This window comes from Crocodylus siamensis, chromosome 2, assembly GCF_052110815.1.
Source record: "Crocodylus siamensis isolate JL-2025a chromosome 2, ASM5211081v1, whole genome shotgun sequence".
Lineage (NCBI taxonomy): Eukaryota > Metazoa > Chordata > Crocodylia > Crocodylidae > Crocodylus > Crocodylus siamensis.
In genome coordinates this window covers 40055625-40061624 of record NC_143396.1, presented here as the reverse complement: position 1 = coordinate 40061624, position 6000 = coordinate 40055625, and positions in this window count along the sequence as shown.

Sequence of the window (6000 nt, the reverse complement as noted above, 5' to 3'; positions counted from 1 at the left end):
AATGCACTGGCAAGTTTAAAGGTGCACCAGGCTGCCCAAATTGGGGAACTGATCCACACTGCCAGGATGCCCAGTATGTCCTTTGCAGCTCCCTGCATGCCATCAAGTTGAAGAATCTGCTGTGCAACTCAGCATCAAGGAGCCATACCCTAGCACTGGGTTCCTCAAGTGCATACCCGCACACAACAGATCTGGGAAATTTTGTCCCAGATCCCAAAAATCATGTGCCCTGCCATGCCATATCTTGAATGGCTGGTATGGTTGAGTGTATGAGTTTGGGGATCTGGGACAAAGTTTCTCAGATGCCATTGCATGCTTACATTGACATCTGCCAAGGGTCTTTGATTTTATTTTTGGGAATGTGACTATAACTGTGATTTAAACACTGATAGGGCATGTCCAGATGAGCGAGTGTGCACATGTGGTTTGTGGCACCACAGACGCGTCTGCAGTTCCTCAAACGGCACATGCCACACATGCAGGTGTTTGTTATGTTACTAATTTGCAGTGCAGTGAGTTTTTTTGACACCAGGAAATCTTGCTTTCAAAACAATAGTGACAGAAAAAAGTGGGTGGTTGCACACGGCGGCAAAGTGGGCTGCCCAAAACCAGAGCCTGTCTAGCCAGAGCTACATTCTGTCTGCCAGCCAGGCTCTGCCCACAGGGATTGCCACCACTGCAACCACGGAGGCCCCCAGAACCCCATCCCAACTCTGTGCTGCTGCTATTTGTCCCCTGGAAAACTTGTGTGTGCTCCTCTGGACATACCCATAGAGTATAGTAGTGTTTAAAAGGACCTGCCATGGCCTTAAGTCTCATGCTTACACTTATGTCAATGGGTCTGCAGCTTTGAAAGAAATTAATGATTTTTTTTTATACTTGAATAAAAGTTTCTAAGATGGTGAAAATTTCAGGACTACAGAGGTAAAAAAAGGTGAAGTTAATAATAAATTTATACAATGCTGGGTGAATAAATGAGTCTATTGCTAAAGATTTCTTTGGTTAGCTGTCTGAAATATACCACAGCTACCACAAAAGGTCGAGAACTTCAGCTGAGATACCTAGAAAAAAAATTGCCTGTGAAACAAGGAGAGTATCAAAAGCACTGGCAAAATAGATCAGTTAAACTTCACAAAGCAGGGGAATCATTCTTTTCTTTTTCTGATGGAAATATGTTTGCCAAATGTTAAGCTTCAGGGAGATTGAACTTATTCATGTTTTTCTTGTGGAATTTGGCAAGTAGCCTGTGCACAAATAGAGAAAAAATTAAATGAAGTGTTTTGTTTTTAAAATAACAAAGTATTTTTTTCTGACATTTTCAAAATAAACTTTTGAAATTATCATGCTGAACCAGCATTTTTAATTGACCTAAATTAAAATAAGCAGTTTTTAAAAGGAGCTAAATATGCTAGACCCAGAACATTTCATCTCAAACAAAGCATTTTAGGTTTACTTAAAAGGAATCTTTACATTTTTGCATTTTACAGACAGAAAGACAGACAGACAGACAGAAACCTCCTTTGATCCAGCCAGATATTCTTTTTTTCTCAATATTTTTGTTTCAGACATCAGCTTGAAAAATTCATTACTTGCTGAGTTGCATTATTGAGAACCCTGGTTAGCAGAGTTTTGGAACATAAATGGAGGGCAGAATGATTTCCACATTTTAGCCATGAAACCAAAGATATATATGAGCCAAGAAAAAGAAAGAAAGAAAAGTGAACTCTATACTGGGTTTAATTAACAGGATTGCCTCCTGCAAGTCAAGGGAAGTGTTCTTCAGCTCTGTTCATTACTAGTATCGAATCTCCAGATTCAGATTTGGCTGAATCAAATCGGGACAGTGATCTGAATCACTGACTCGAATCACTGTCTCCTGAATCCACTGAATCTGAATCCGAAGTGAACACTAGCTCCTTTGCAGGGATGATCCTGCCTTGAGCAGGGGGCTAAACTAAATGATATATTGAGATCCCTTCCATCCCTTCTTTCATATGACCCTGTAAGTAAGAAGAGTCAAAGATTTGGGTGATATCTTTTATTGGACCAACTGCATAGTTGGGAAAGAGTTAGAAAAGGTTTTAAATGCAAGACATTCTCCATGTCTGAGAAGAAAAGCAAGTACAGCCATAGTTAACTTTTTTTTTTTAAAGAGCTGTGAAATGTGAAGGCAGAGACAGACAGAGACATTCCCAGGGTTATCAAACAAACAATTAGCAGAAGAAAGAAGCTGACTACTGGGAGATAAAGGTCTATCAAAAGAGAGGAGGGTCATTATCACCTTTCTTGTGTGGGACACAAACACCAACAGACTCTCCCTATGCCTGAAAAAGGATGTCTGTACCTGAAAGCTTGCAAAGAAAAAATTTTCCAACTACTTAGTTGGTCTCATAAAAGATACCACATCTACCCAAAGAACCTTGTCTACCTGTATGGAAAGAATTCAGGAATTAGATTATAAGATTCTATAGTAAGGTTATGCTATAAAGCCAATATCAATGTTAATCTAACCTAACAGTTTTCAAAAATGTGTTAAGAATAAAAATCCATAAGATGCCTGGATATTAGGAACCAGGACTTAACAACTAGAGAAATCCTTGCCCCTCACACAATTCCTGGACCATCACAACTGAAATATCACTCTAATCCTACCTATAAATAAGAACTAATTCCATTTAGCAAAAGTCTTTTAAAATGGGAAACTGGAGGGCATTAGAAGGAAATAGGAATAACAAATCAAAATGTTTGATGTTTTATTATGTTTAATAGCAGATGAATGATATGGAGAAGTATATATGCCTCCTACCAATCATAAAAGCATAAAGGTAAATCTTAATGGTTCAAGAACAGTGTTTATGAAAATAATATTGGATATCATTAAGGCAGAATTCAAAGCTTGCTACAATATATTTCTGTATGATATGTTAGAAAAACAGATGCTTGACTTTGATTGCATTACTTAATGTAATAAATACTTTGATGTATATACTTATAGACTTTGATTATATACTTACATAATTTGATGTATATAAATCTATAATTTCAAGCCTGGGAGTGCTGAAGACAGCTACCCTCCTAGTTCTGAGCAAGTGGTTTATGGAGGAAGTAAAACTTGCTTTCTCAGTGAGACTTTGAGAGATTTTATATTTTGGGGAATGGGACTTGTTCTTTTGTTTTGTTTATTCATTTGCTTTTTCCTTCCCTGTTTTATTAGCAAAAATCTTTGGATGAAAAGTAGACATTCTAGTCTGTACAGTGGTCAGAGTTCAAGCCCAAACCTTGGCCCTTGTCTGTGGGTCAACAGGAACTTAGAATCATAGAATCATAGAATCAATGAGTCGGAAGGGACCTAAACAGATCATCTAATCTGACCCCCTGCCATGGGCAGGAAGGAGCACTGGGGGTGGCATTTAGAGCATTGTACAGACAACATAATGCAGGTGATCTAGTATCTAACATTTTTCTCAGTCAAGAAAGAAAAGATGAAGTCCGAGGATATGAAAATGCATATAGACCTTTGCTCCTATTAATCAAAAACGGATATCATAATTATCAAAAAGGGTGAAATGTGGTTTATTTTTACATACATTCAAAGACAGCATAAATACCAGTTGTATATTACCAGAATAAAGCTGCAAAATTCATGAAACTGAAATTATATTATACCTGGCTGGACAGCACCACTATGGAGAAGGATCTGGGAGTCATGATATATCACAAATGCAAAGTAAGTTTGCAGTATGATGCACCTGCAAAAAATATGAATGCAGTTTTGGTATGCATCAATAGCAGCATTACGGACAAGAGGGATCATGAAAGCAGTCTTCAAATACTTTAAGGACTGCCATAAAGAAAAGGACATGAATCAATGGCTTGAAGTTGCTGCAAAGTATTGGCTGGATATCAGGGGGTGCGTCCACACACACACTTTACTGTGGAGTAGACCAGTTAGCTCCACAGTAAAATGTCACCATATACACATGTGTTAGTATTAGGGTGCAGTAAACTAATTCCGCCGTAAGATAGTACTATCAGAGACAGTATTATCTTATGGTAGAGTACTTTACTGCACTGAAACACATGTGTAGATGGTGACCAGGTAGGGGCCAGATTCCTGCCTGCCATTTAGCCAAACAGCTCCTCAGGGTCAGCACCCTGGTGCTCCAGCCAGCTCCTCTGTTTCCCACCACCACCACCCAGAGACAGTCATATTCTATACTGAAGAGTAGCAGTGCAACCTTAGATAAAAAAGATAGATATGTGAAGTAGATATGACCCATTCCAGTGGAGAATGCTATGTACTTACATATGAGAGAGACCATAATATTTTGCATTGGAAAATTAAGGTTGTCTTCTCGGGATTTAAGATTCTGTTCTTTCAGTGATGTTAATAGAAGTTACAGTGCAAATTCACTACACACCAAGGGAATATTAAAATCTTTAGGTTCTTTCCCCAGATTTTGAGAAGTTCTGCAAAAAATCTAAGTTTTGTTAAGCAAAAACGTTCTAGCCCTTTGGTTTTCAAAGAAAGTTTTTATTCTGTAATCTATGTACTTGTGTATGTGTACAGTTTACTTTGCCTCCAGATGGACAAGAGTAACAGTGCCAGCAGTGGTATGAACTTTCCTCATTCATCTTAATGTCATATTAACTTCAAAGCCAAATAACAGCCAGTTACAAGCTAGCATTACAAGCTAGCCAAACAAATGCCTACGTCCAGATAGTAAAATAATTATAAAGCAGAGGATTCTATTAGCATTTAGACACAAACTATGAAAATGAGATGGTATCATTTAAAATTATGAAAGGATATTGTTCCTCAAAGAAGAGAAGTTTTAGACTACCCAATTTCCCATGCTTTTCCTTTGTCCTTCTAGTAAATCCTGATTTATAGCACCTCATTATTGCATAAGTCCTTAATTAGAATTGGTACAGCTGCCCTCTCTTCAGTTTAACCAGGAGTTCACGGCTGGCAGCACATTCTTGGTCACAGTCCAACAAAATGTTTTATGCTGCCAAATGCAAGGTAATACACCTAATATCAAAGCCCCTTGGCAAACATTACATTTGTCATGTGTTTATGTGTGAGTACTGTGCAACAAATTGTAACATGCCAGCTAACTGCAGATAAAAATCAGCCACAAAGAAATTGCTCATTGACCAGCGACTTCCATTGTGTCACAGGGGGGTTTGGTGGGATCAAGGGAGAGAGGTGGTTCTGCAGGGGGTTGGTGAATTTGGAGAGGGACAGTTGTCCAGTTGTTGGGGCATTAGGGGAGAGCACTAAAAATAGCCCACCCATAGTTGGTGGAAATAGTGCACCCCAGGGCTGATGCAAGCCTCAAAATATATGCTGGCATTTGCGAGATTGAGTTAACACCTTTGAAGATTGGATTAACCCAATCTCAGTGTAAATTAGTACACCTGCACAGGCACTTAGATCAGGCACACTATTTTGGGGGTCATTTAATTCCTCTGCACACCTGTATGATCAGGCATTTAAATCAGCCCAACCCTGGTTAAGGCAATCTAAATGTAATGATTGTATATACTGTGGGATTACTATAAAGAAGAGCTGTGCACTGTGTGTCATCTGCACTCTCACTAGATAGTAAAGTCAGTTTATTATACAATACCCGTTCATCATCTTAATGGAAGTCTTTATGGTCACTGTAAAAAACTGCCTTAGTATAAGTCCTATAACAAATAAGAGGTATTCTAGGATAAGGATACCCAGACCACCTCTTGGAGAGATATGTATCTTACCTATTATTAAAAACCTCCAATAGATTTTTTGCTGTATTTTTCTGGGCTCCCTCTAATTTTAATTTCACATTTCTTCGTATGATGCCCAAAAATGTACAGAATACTCTAGATGATACCTCCTTACTGCCATGTAGAATGAAATAAATGCATTTGATTTTTCCATCATATGTGCAGTACTTGTTTTTATTGTATTTCATCTTATTGATATCTCCAATTTATCAGATAATTTTTTAT